Raw genomic sequence first — 14197 nt, 5'->3', positions numbered from 1 at the left:
CTGGGAAGAAGCAGCCAATCCATGGGAGAGGAGGAAGAGCGGCCAGAAGGTGCTTCCATTGTGATCACTCCAGGGTGGAGTGATCTTTTAGGGAGAAGTTTCTATATCAGGGACGAAAAAAGTTCTGGAACAAGGCAAGGAATCCAGCCTGCAGAGGAATGAAGACCAAGAAGAAATGATCCCTGTTCCCAAGGACAGGATAATTCATCTGTGGGAATGTAAACTTGTAGTTGACCTTGGTGTGGGAGATTGGGATGACATCAGGGGCCTGGGCTCACTTTGGGACTTTTCTTCAGCCTTTTGGCTTAAATACCTCCCTTCTTCTATACAGGAAAGCTGAGAAAGTGCATGAAGGATTCCTGCTCCATCCCTTTGTCCCATTATCTTGAACCTGACTTCCCATTTGCAAAATATAGAATTTAAAAATTTTTATCTAAAATGTAAAAGAATTATTAGTTTTCAACATTTACTTTTACATTTTATTTCCACTTATTTCCCTCCCTCCCCAAGAGAGTAATAAATCTGATATAGTTAATAGAATTCCTAATACTCCAGGTAGTCTGTGATCATATCTCAAAATGTACCTCCATTGGTGCAGATGGCAACCTGTCTTTTCTTGTCTGTGTTTTCCAATACATCTTCTTTGGAGGTCATTAACATCAAGCATTGGAGCTAGAAGGGACTTCAGGGACCATTTGGTCTGCCCCCTTCCATTTTCAAATAAGAAAGCCAAGACCCCAGGGGATTATGTCTTTCCTAAGCTCACACACAGTAAGATTTGAATCCTGGTTCTGTGGTCTCTGAGCCAGTTCTCTTCCCAGCATGCTATTATGCTTTCCTTTAAATCTTTTATGTATTTTCTGGATACCAATGCTGCTCTCAGGCTGTCCATATGCCCCGTGACTGGCCTAAATTCTTTTCCAACTGCCCATTCCCTTGATATCCCCTTATGGTCCTTTTTTGCACCTGATTCACCTTTGCCCACATAGTGCTATCTTATACAATCCATCCTTTGTCCCTCTGTTGTTCCTTATAGTCTCCTGTAACTTCTATTTGTTATGGTGCCCAGCCATCCAGCATCACAATGTTAGAGAGGGATTTTGTGTCAGGGACAGTTCAAGTTTGTGAGAAGCAACACATCATTTCTTAAAAATCACCCAGTTCCTTTCTTCTTTGACTAAGCTCTGAAGTTCAAATGACCACAAAGAAAAGCCTATTGAAAAAGAAAAATAGAGGGGTTGCTAGGGGGCAGAGTGGATAGAGCACCAGCTGTGAAGTCCGGAGGACCTGAGTTCAAATCTGATCTCAGACACTTAGCACGTCCTGGCTGTGTGACCCTGGGCAAGTCACTTAACCCTGATTGCCTCAACCAAAAAAAAAAAAGTGTATAAGTCACATGGAATCTGGAGTTGGGACCTATTTTCAAATCTTAGTTCTATTATGACCCATGGACAAGTGATTTCTATGATTTTTTAAAATCTTCCCCTTCTCCTAGTTTTCCACCCCTATTCATTCTCCTCTTGCTCCCCTTCTCTACTTTCCTGGTCCTTTTCCCCTTCCTTCCCCTTCCTCCCTACTTCTCTTTTTCCTTCCAATTTCTCTTTTCCTCTTAGGGAGGTGATTTCATATACAAGAATACCCATCTGAACCTGAGAGATAATTCAATACACCCATTGTCTTTCTGGGAATAATTTTTTTATTATAGCTTTTTATTGACAATACAGATGCATGGGTAATTTTTCCAACATGGACCCTTGCAAAACCTGTTTCAAAATTTCCCCTCCTTCCTCCCATCCCCTGCCCTAGATGGCAGGTAGTCCAATACATGTTAAATATTAAAATATAGGTCAAATCCAATTTAAGTACACATATTTGTATAGTTATCTTGTTGCACAAGAAAAATCGGATCTAGAAAGAAAAAAAACCTGAGTAAAACAAAAATGCAAACAAGCAATAAGAGAGTGAAAATGCTATATTGTGGTCCATACTCAGTTGGGAATAATTTTTTAAAAAGATTACTATGGATCCCATTCCATTATATAGAAATCATAATTGGTAGTTTTGCATGTTGTTGAGCTAATGATTTCAGCTTTAATTCTGGGGATTTATGGGGTAGTCCATTTATTGTGTTTTTCAGAATCCCCTTATGTAAAGGGTTGAAACTCTTGAGTTAATACACTGAGGTCAGAACAATTGAGCACTTAAGGCTAATTACGGATTGGATAATACAAGAATATGCTTGGAAAATGGCCCTTCCCACTATCCTGTGCTGGCCCAACCATTTGGTGTATACAGAGAATTATGGGAGGGACTAGAAGATGGAGTGAGACTAGCCAGAGTCGGGGTGGGAGACAAAGAGGTAAGGTCCTGGATATCCTACATCCATCCCTCATCCATCCCCTTCACTTCTACCGCTAAAGACCAAGAATAAAGACCAAGCAAGGACTTTTGCTTATCCTGACTCCGGCTGGTAGAAACTAGATTTTAGCCCTTTTTCTGCAGGGTCATATACTCTCCATCATGAGTCCTTTGGAACTAATAGTGGTCTTGATTTTTGTTTTCACTTGTCTTTCAGGCTTATGTCACCCTAGTCATAGATAGGATTTTCCTGGTTTTGATTTCTCTTGGCACTGATTCCCACAAATGTTCCCATATCTGATTTCCTTAAGCTTTTCATTCAATAGGATCCCACAATTTGGTATAATTGATAAACAGACTTTCCTTCTTTTGCTACTATGAAAAGTACCACTTTTTGTCACTGATCTCCTTGGGATACTTATATGCCCATTTGCTTCCATGTATTGCTAGTAGCATTAAATATATTGGGTCTGAGGGTGTGAATACTTTAGGAAATCTCTTTTCATAATTACAAATTGTTTTCCAAAACAAGTTTGTAGCCTTCAAAAGCAAAATTTCACGTGTGTATATCCACAAACAAATGCTTTTGGTGGGTAGGGTTTTGTAACAGGGTGATTGAAAACATTATTTCCATGTCACCAATTTGAGGATATGAGATGATTTCTTAGGTTTAATTTCATTAATAGTAATGTGGAGAATTTATCACATAACTTCAGATTCTGCATTTCTTTTTGTCATCTTATAGATTTTCAGGACTTTCTATCAATGAAACCTGAACTTAATAGAAAATCTAATATTATAAAAATCAATATCAAAGATCAATTTCAAGGAACTCAACATGAATAAATTTTTTTAACATGGAAAATGTATAATATATGTTTAAGAGAGAAAATAATAGGGCAGCTCAAAATAAAGATTAGGATGTAGTTACCGTAAAAATAGTAATGTCATACAAATTAGGTGTAGAAGAATAGACACAGAGGTATTAAGAGAGGAGAAGAGGGCTTGTAGTCCTGAAAACCTACTCACATCACTAATGGGTTAAATAAACATCAGTACATATATACCACGAAGGGTATAGCACTCACCAAAAATCTATAAAGAAATAAGGGGAATTCTCTAAGTATACCATCATGTCATCTGCGAAAAGTGACAATTTGATTTCTTCATTTCCTACTCTAATTCCTTGGATCTCTTTCTCGGCTCTTATTGCCAAGGCTAGAGTTTCTAATACTATATTGAATAGTAATGGTGATAGTGGGCAACCTTGTTTCACTCCTGATCTTACAGGGAAAGGTTCTAGTTTATCACCATTACATATGATGTTTACTGAAGGTTTTAAATATATGATCCTTATTATTTTAAGGAATAGTCCATTTATTCCTATACTCTCAAGCGTTTTTAGTAGGAATGGATGTTGGATTTTATCAAATGCCTTTTCTGCATCTATTGAGATGATCATATGGTTTTTATTAATTTGATTATTAATATGGTCAATTATACTAATAGTTTTCCTAATATTAAACCAGCCCTGCATTCCTGGTATAAATCCCACTTGGTCATAGTGTATTATCCTGGGGATGATTTTCTGAAGTCTATTTGCTAATATCTTATTTAAGATTTTAGCATCAATATTCATTAAGGAAATTGGTCTATAGTTTTCTTTCTCAGTTTTCGATCTACCTGGTTTAGGTATCAGTACCATGTCTGTGTCATAGAAGGAATTTGGTAGGACTCCTTCAATCCCTATTTTTTCAAATAGTTTACATAGCATTGGAGTTAGTTGTTCTTTAAATGTTTGGTAGAATTCACCTGTAAATCCATCTGGTCCTGGGGACTTTTTCTTAGGAAGTTGGTTAATAGCTTGGTCTATTTCTTTTTCTGAGATGGGACTATTTAGACTACTTACTTCTTCCTCTGTTAATCTGGGCAAGCTATATTTTTGAAGGTATTCTTCCATTTCATTTAAGTTATCGAATTTATCGGCATAAAGTTGAGCAAAGTAGCTCCTAACTATTGTTCTAATTTCCTCTTCATTAGTGGTGAGTTCACCCTTTTCATTTTCAAGACTATCAATTTGCTTTTTCTCTTTCCTTTTTTTAATCAGGTTTACTAAGGGTTTGTCTATTTTGTTGGTTTTTTCATAAAACCAACTCTTAGTTTTATTAATTAATTCAATAGTTTTTTTACTTTCAATTTTATTAATCTCACCTTTTATTTTTTGAATTTCAAGTTTTGTGTTTGTCTGGGGGTTTTTAATTTGTTCCTTTTCTAGCAATTTTAGTTGTAAACCCAATTCGTTGGCCCTCTCTTTCTCTATTTTATGCAGGTAGGCCTGTAGAGATATAAAACTTCCCCTAATTACTGCTTTGGCTGTATCCCACACATTTTGGTATGATGTCTCATTATTGTCATTTTCTTGGGTGAAGTTATTAATTATGTCTATGATTTGCTGTTTTACCCAATCATTCTTTAGTATAAGATTATTTAGTTTCCAATTATTTTTTGGTCTATTTTCCCCTGGCTTTTTATTAAATGTTATTTTGATTGCATTATGGTCTGAAAAGGATGCATTTACTATTTCTGCCTTACTGCATTTGATTTTGAGGTTTTTATGCCCTAGTATATGATCAATTTTTGTATAGGTTCCATGAACTGCTGAGAAGAAAGTATATTCCTTTCTGTCTCCATTTAGCTTTCGCCAAAGATCTATCATATCAAACTTTTCTAGTATTCTATTTACCTCTTTGACTTCTTTCTTATTTATTTTGTGGTTTGATTTATCTAATTCTGATAGTGCAAGGTTGAGATCTCCCGCTATTATAGTTTTGCTATCTATTTCCTCTTGCAGCTCTCTTAATTTCTCTTTTAAGAATTTAGATGCTGCACCACTTGGTGCATACATGTTTAATATTGATACTGCTTCACTATTGATGCTTCCCTTTAGCAGGATATAATGCCCTTCCTTATCTCTTTTAATTAGATCAATTTTTGTTTTTGCTTGATCTGAGATGAGGATGGCTACTCCTGCTTTTTTGGTTTTGCCTGAAGCATAATAGATTCTGCTCCACCCTTTTACTTTTAGTTTTAATGTCTCATCCTGTTTCAGGTGTGTTTCCTGTAAACAACATATAGTAGGATTCTGACTTTTAATCCAGTCTGCTAACTGCTTCCTCTTTATGAGGCAGTTTGCCCCATTCACATTTATGGTTAGAAGGACTAATTCTATATTGCTTGCCATCCTATTAACCCCTGCTTATGCTTTTCCCCTTTCCTTCCCTTTTACCCTCCTATCCAGTATTAAACTGGTAAACACCACTTGCTTTTCACAGCCCTCCCTTTTTAGGATCCCTCCCCCACCTTAAAGATCCTCCCCTTATTTTACCCCTTTTCCTCGAAATTACTGTATTCCCTTCCCCTTAGCTTACTCCTTCCCTTTCACTTTTCAATGAAGTGGAAGAAGTTTCACCATAAATCGAATATGTCTATTGATACACGTTATGTTCATCTCCCTCCTTTCTTTCTCTCAGATATAATAGGTTACCTTTGCCTCTTCATGAGATGTAGTACCACCACTTTATACTTTTTTATGATATAATCTCCTTTCCACCTCTAGTTTCTAAGACAAATTGTACATATGTTCTTTACATATTTTTTTTGACAGAAGTATAGTTCTCAAGATTTCTTTTTACCTTTTTTAGAAGTCTCTTGAGTTCTGTATTTGAAGATCAAACCTCTTATGTAGGTCTGGTTTTTTCATCAAAAATAGATGGAATTCATTTATTTCGTTAAATGTCCATCTTCTTCCCTGGAAAACGATGCTCATTCTTGCTGGGTAAGTTATTCTTGGCTGCATACCAAGTTCCTTAGCCTTTCGGAATATCATGTTCCAGGCCCTGCGTTCTTTTAATGTGGATGCTGCTAGATCCTGTGTTATCCTTATTGTGGATCCTCTATATCTGAATTGTTTTTTTCTAGCAGCTTCCAATATCTTTTCCTTTGTCTGATGGTTCTTGAACTTGGCCACTATATTTCTTGGCGTTTTGATTTTAGGGTCCCTTTCAGTAGGTGATCGATGAATTTTCTCAATGTCTATTTTACCTCTGTTTCCAAAACGTCTGGGCAGTTCTCTTTGATAATTTCCTCGAAAATGGTGTCCAAGCTCTTTTTTCCCTCCCATTTTTCAGGGAGTCCGATTATTCTCAAATTGTCTCTCCTGGATCTGTTTTCCAGGTCTGTTGTCTTTCTGGTAAGGTACTTGACAGTCTTTTCAATTGTTTCATTTCTCTGGTTTTGCTTGACTCCCTCTGCTAAAAAGCTATTAGAAATAATTCAGAATTTTAGCAAAGTCGCAGGATACAAAATAAATCCACATAAATCCTCAGGATTTTTATACATTACCAACACAATCCAACAGCAAGAGATACAAAGAGAAATTCCATTCAAAATAACAGTCGATAGTATCAAATATTTAGGAATATATCTACCAAAGGAGAGTCAGGATATATATGAGCAAAATTACAAAACACTTGCCACAAAAATAAAGTTCTCTTGTGAGAGCCTTTTTGATTTCCTCCATGAGGTTCTTTTGTATTGAGGAGCAGCTTACATCCCTCCCAGGGGATACATTTGGGGACACTCTGTTCCCAGTCTCCTCAGCACCCGAAGTCCGCTCCCTCTCCACACAGAAGCCGTCAATGGAAAGACATTCAATGTTCTTGGATAGGTCGAGCGAATATAATAAAGATGACAATACTCCCCAAACTAATCTATTTATTTAGTGCTATACCAATCAGACTCCCAAGAAACTATTTTAATGACCTAGAAAAAATAACAACAAAATTCATATGGAAGAATAAAAGGTCGAGAATTGCAAGGGAACTAATGAAAAAAAAGTCAGAGGAAGGTGGTCTAAGTGTACCTGATTTAAAGCTATATTATAAAGCAACAGTCACCAAAACCATTTGGTATTGGCTAAGAAATAGACTAGTTGATCAGTGGCATAGGTTAGGTTCACAGGACAAGATAGTGAATAAAAATAGCAATCTAATCTTTGACAAACCCAAAGATCCCAAATTTTGGGATAAGAATTCATTATTTGACAAAAACTGCTGGGAAAACTGGAAATTAGTATGGCAGAAACTAGGCATGGACCCACATTTAACACCACATACTCAGATTAGATCAAAATGGGTCCAAGATTTAGGCATAAAGAACGAAATCATAAATAAATTGGAGGAACATGGGATGGTTTACCTCTCAGACTTGTGGAGGAGGAAGGAGTTTGTGTCCAAGGGAGAACTAGAGACCATTATTGATCACAAAATAGAACATTTTGATTACACCAAATTAAAAAGTTTCTGCACAAACAAAACTAATGCAAACAAGATTAGAAGGGAAGTAACAAATTGGGAAAAAATTTTTACAGTTAAAGGTTCTGATAAAGGCCTCATCTCCAAAATATACAGAGAATTGACTTTAATTTATAAGAAATCAAGCCATTCTCCAATTGATAAATGGTCAAAGGATATGAACAGACAATTTTCAGATGATGAAATTAAAACTATTTCCACTCATATGAAAGAGTGTTCCAAATCACTATTGATCAGAGAAATGCAAATTAAGACAACTCTGAGGTATCATTACACACCTGTCAGATTGGCTAAGATGACAGGAACAAATAACGATGAATGTTGGAGGGGCTGTGGGAAAACTGGGACACTGATGCATTGTTGGTGGAGTTGTGAAAGAATCCAACCATTCTGGAGAGCAATCTGGAATTATGCCCAAAAAGTTATCAAAATGTGCATACCCTTTGACCCAGCCATACTACTACTGGGCTTATACCCCAAGGAACTACTAGAGAAGGGAAAGGGTCCTGTATGTGCCAAAATGTTTGTGGCAGCCCTTTTCATAGTGGCTAGAAGCTGGAAGATGAATGGATGTCCATCAATTGGAGAATGGTTGGGTAAACTATGGTATATGAATGTTATGGAATATTATTGTTCTATAAGAAATGACCAACAGGAGAAATACAGAGAGGCTTGGAGAGACTTACATCAACTGATGCTGAGTGAAACGAGCAGAACCAGAAGATCATTATACACTTCAACAATGATACTGTACGAGGATGTATGCTGATGGAAGTGGATTTCTTCAACATAGAGAAGAGCTAATCCAATTCCAATTGATTAATGATGGACAGAACCAGCTACATCCAGAAAAGGACTGGGAAATGAATGTAAACTGTTATTTTTACCTTCTGAATCCAATTCTTCCTGTGCAACAAAAAATTCGGTTCTACACACATATATTGTATCTAGAATATAATGTAATATATTTAACATATATAAGACTGCTTGCCATCTGGGGGAGGGGGTTGGGGGAGGAAGGGAAAAAATCTGAATAGAAGTAAGTGCAAGGGATAATGTTGTAAAAAATTACCCATTCATATGTACTATCAAAAAATGTTATAATTATAAAATAAAATAAAAAATTAAAAAAAAAAAAAAAGAAATAAGGGGAGAGGGAAGCAAAGGGTGTGGGAAGAAGACGAGGGAGGGATCCATAGGTGGGGAAAGTTAAGTAATAGGAAGGCAAGTTAGGAGCAGATTTAAAGCAAAGGGTCAGCAGGGATAAGAAAGATATGTGTGTGTATGTATCTATATATGTGTATATAAATATATCCTTTCTTAACTTTAACCTGCCTAGAGGTCATGGGGGATGAAAGGGGGGAAATAGAATAAAGTTTAAAAAAATGCACACAAAGAACAAAAGAATAATTTACAAGGAAGCAAAGAAAAGATAGACACTTATGAATATAATTTTTTCTACATATATATATATATATATATATATATATATATATATATATATATACATATATATATATCATTAACTCCTGCTGCTAAACTCAGCAGGGATCAAAAAGCGTCTTACCTTCACCTTTAGACGTCACGGCTCCCATTAGCTGAATCAGAGATCGACCACAAGGGCCCCCCACAGAATACCCGACTCACATGAATATGCAGCAACAAGTCTTTATTCTATTACTTCACTACATAGAGTTCCCTCAATCCTAGTGCTCTAATGATTCCCTCCCATTACTGCAAGTTCTTTTTCTATTGTCCCCAGGTCACGTGTCAGAGAGTGCCAGAGCCAGGTGCATAATCAATCAAGAGTGAGGAGGCTTCCACCCCCTTGTATGAGGCTTACTCAATGCCATCAAAGCCCTATTTTGGACTCAGGAAGAGTAAGCCTCCCAGTGCCTCAAACTCTGCTCTTGAGATTTGCCCTTTACTCTAACAACTCCCTTTTCTTGTTTGTCGGGGACCGTTTAGGGGAATCATAGTATTCTTCAAATGAGTTACTGCGCCCCTTGTAAGTTGTATTACAATTGTAAAGATGCAAGGCAGTAATCATATAAGTATGATTATGAAAACAGTAGGTGTCAATATTGAAGACACCCAAGAAAAATGCATGTGATCAGAAATCCACTTAACAAAATCTCCAGCAGTAGAAGATGGAATATTAAAATTATTAGACAGCTGAGATATTTCTAATGCTAATTCCTCTATCTGATTGGAAACATTAGCTGCTAACAATGCACCTTGTAAATGTTCAGATCTACCATTCCATATTGCAGGAAAAGCAGAATCAGTATAATTCAATGGAAGAAGTGTAACACACAAAGGTTTATACTTATAGTGACATGGAAGTTTCTAGATTTCTAATAGTGGACAACAAAGGACCTCCCAGGAGCTGAGACGCATTGTCCATCACCCCAAACTGTGGAGTAGGTTCACCCCATCCTACGAGATGTAATACTGGAGATGAGGAATTACAGTCCATATCCAATGTCCTTCTCGGTCAGCAGCAACATCTTGAGCCTTTGTTAGCACTGTCCAGTCCTGCATTGGAACCCCAACTGTTTGAATCTTTGAACTCAGCTCAAGGAATGTAAATGCAAGGGGGCAGTTAGGGGGTGCAGTGGATAGAGCACCAGCCTTGAATTCAGGAGGACCCGAGTTCAAATCTGGTCTCAGACACTTAACATGTCCTAGCTGTGTGACCCTGGGCAAGTCACTTAACCCCAGCCTAAAAAGGAAAAAAAAAAGAAATGTAAATGCAAATAGCAAGTGAGCCATAATTTCGTTATACTTCCTTTTCATTATTCTGCTTCTCTTACTCCTGGGTTTCCTCCGCCTTCTTCTCTGCCTTTTCTGCATCTTCTCCCACTGCCCTGATTCTCCTGGTCCATTATTCCTCTCCGGTATCATCTGCAATAAGAGTATACCCCGGATCCCAAATCTTAACCATCCCTGGACCTGCCCAAGTTCCATCTTCTCTCTTCCAAAGAATTTTTTACCCCCTTTATATTGATCTTTGTCTTTATACTTACCTTTCTGTAAGTGTGTCGGCCATCGTTTCTCATAAGTGTGCCAAAATTGAATTGCAGGGGTTAAATCATCATCTACAAATTGCATGTAATTATATGTGAACACTGCTTTATCCAATGCACTCTGAGTAAGGTGCCCTTTTGGCCTTCCCCACAACATTCCCTTTTCTTGTTTAACAAGGAGTGTCTTAAGGGATCTATTGGCAAGTTCAACAATGGCTTGACCATTAGGATTATATGGAATGCCTCTCACATGGGAAATATTAAATTCAGAACATAAAGACTAAAAACCTTTAGACGTATAAGAAAGGCCATTATCTGTTTTTGTTGAGGGACCCCAATTACTGCAAAACAATGATAATAATGTGCCAAAACATGTTTTAAGGCTTCTTCAGGTTGAAGAGTAGCTAATAAAAATTTAGAATGAGTATCAATAGTTACATAGATGTACTGTCTCTTCCAATGAGTAATATCCACTTGCCAAATATCATTAGGCCTGTCCCCTCTTGGATTGTGAGTTGGATCAGGTTTATGTGGGGCAAAGGGAATACACTTCAAACATCTTTTACTATTTCTGTTGCCTGTTGTTTAGAGATACCATAGAGTCTTCTTAAAGATCTAGCTGACAAATGAAGATGATCATGTGCTATCTGAGCAGCCTCCACTGTACTAAGTATATTACAGCTGTACAGTGCAGCATCAGCCATCTCGTTACCTTCAAATATTGGACCTCTGCCATCTGTATGTGAACGCACATGCATAATGTACATAGGTGATTTCAAAGCAAGTAATGCTTGTTGCGTTTGGTAAAGTAATTGAGCAATAGTAGATTGACGGATATTAATAATAGAATTAGACAAATTTTTTACCACTAAGCATGCATATTGACTGTGATTAAATTAAAAGGAGGTGCTACATGTTGTAAAACAAATAAAATGGCATAAAGTTCACTTTTCTGAGGGGAATCATATTGAGTAGACAATACCTTTAAAGTGTTAGTGGAAGGTATATAAAAACTTGCTCTATGATCCTTAGTAGCATCAGTAAAAATATTTGGTCCTTTAACAGGAATCTCACTAATCACAGAAAGTTGAACATCTATAGAAAGTTGTTTATAAAATTGAGCAGCCTTAGGCAAATTAACATGCCTAAGAGAACAAAAAGGCAGTAAAGGTTCCCACTCATCTGTTTTGATCAATTGAGCAATTGAGAAAATTGAAAAGGTGACATTGATAAATGAATCACTGGAGGTTTACCTGTTAACAAGACTCCTCTCTGAACTACTTCTGAAAGAAATTGATATAAAGCTTGATATTTATGTGTCAAAATCTTTAAAGGCTTTTGAAGATAAATCCATTCTATAACACCTGCATCTTGAAAAAAGACACCAAAGAAAGGAGAATTTTGTAAAAGAGCAAATTTAATGGGAACTAAAGGATCCCATCTTACTGTACACATACCTATATTCTTCATAATTTGCTGAATCGTTTGTTTTGCTTTTTCAGTCCATTCTCTAGGAGAATTTAACTCAGAGGGGCCTTTAAGTATATCATAAAGAGGATGCATCAATGAAGGAGGAATAGGGGCAGTTGCTCTTAACCATTGGATGTTCCCTATCAGTTTTTGAAAATCATTTAAAGTTGTATATCCTTCTATCTGTATCCTAGGTGGTTCTCGAGTTACATAACTTTCCTTAATATGTCCTAGATAATAAAATGGAGGTTCAGTCTGTATTTTTTCTGGGACCACTATTAATCCATACCTAGCTAATTGTCCTGTCATTAAATGCAGTAGAGTCTGTGTTTGTTTTTCTGTGGGTGTTGCTAACAATATATCATCCATGTAATGTAATATCGAGTACTTTGGGTATTGTTTTCTAATTGGATTTATTATTATATCTACATACCATTGACATAATGTTGGATTATTAGCAATACCCGGAGGGAGAACTTTCCATTGAAACCTCTGAGCAGGCTGTTGTAAATTAATTGAAAGCACAGAAAAAGCAAACTTTTCTCTATTTGCTGAATGTAAGGGAATAGAATAAAAGCAATCTTTAATATTTATAATTACGCTACCCCACTAATATGTTGGGTGAAGATATTCCTGGATGTAGTGCCCCCATTGGTTGCACAATAGAATTCATAGCTCTTAAATCTGTTAGCATTCTCCATTAGATGGCATTGCAACATAGGTGGACACTCTTGGTTGGCAAAGTTTCTGCAATTTATCAGAGATGTAATTTGTGTTTGGAGGTATTCGGAATTAACACCGAAACCCCTGAACCCCTCCCCCCAGATTTAGCTCCAGGTTGGCAAGCATTTTTTCTTCTATACCTGATGATGTAGCTGTATTTTTCCTCAAGCTTACTTGGAAGAGCCCCTTGGGCCCCCTCCTCTTTTCTTTCCCTTCCCCCTCCTGTGCTATTTTTCTTGCCTGTTATTTTCCATTCCCTCCTTGCAGCCACCACCTTTGTCCCTCCATTTACTTAAAGATGGATACAAAGGCTGTCTTGAAGGGAGAATTCTTTTTTCTAAAGGATCTGAAAACTTTTCCTCATTAAAATCTTCTATCGAATCACCTGTCTGGGTAATTTCTGTAATTTATTTTTTGGGATGCCCTGGACACCACAGATGGCTGCTTTTACAATCCCATATATTGTGAAATCTAAGTCAGTTAACACCCTGGGAGACTCCTCTGCATATGCAGTCATTTGATACCCCAATGTGGCCCATTGAGCACTATCCAATCCTGTATATTATAGCCAGGGGAAGTCTTCCAAATCCTAGCCACAAAGGTTCTGCGGTCTTTTAAATGCACATGAACCCCTTGCCCTTTAATTTATACACCTGCCTAGCCTAGTTTTAGTTTTCATCGGACTTGACAATGGGAAGCAAAATCATCTGTCCCATGTCTATTCCACTCTGTCTTCTCACTTATATATGTGAGGCTGTGGTGCTTCCTAACAAGGCTTTCAAGCCCAGCTTTCAAGCCCAGCTTTCAAGTCCCGTTTGGGCCACCAGGTCATTAACTCCTGCTGCTAAACTCATCAGGGATCCACTAGAGTCTTACCTTCACCAGGTCTTCGAAACTCACTGCTCCGATTAACTGAATTGGAGATCGACCACAAGGGCCCCCTACAGAACACCTGACTCACATGAATCACTACATAGAGTTCCCTCAATCCTAATGCTCTAATGATTCCCTCCCCTTACTGCAAACCCCTTTTCTATTGTCCCCAGGTCACGTGTCAGAGAGTGCCAGAGCAAGGTGCATAATCAATCAAGAATGAGGAGGGCTTCTGTCAACACCCTATTTTGGACTCAGGCAGAATAAGCCTCCGAGTGCCTCATACTCTGCTCCTTGAGATTTGCCTTCTACTCTAACAAATATATATACACACACATATATGCATCTATCTATCTATCTATCTATCTACCT

This window comes from Sminthopsis crassicaudata, chromosome 6, assembly GCF_048593235.1.
Source record: "Sminthopsis crassicaudata isolate SCR6 chromosome 6, ASM4859323v1, whole genome shotgun sequence".
NCBI classification, from domain to species: domain Eukaryota; kingdom Metazoa; phylum Chordata; class Mammalia; order Dasyuromorphia; family Dasyuridae; genus Sminthopsis; species Sminthopsis crassicaudata.
This window is presented reverse-complemented; position numbering follows the sequence as displayed.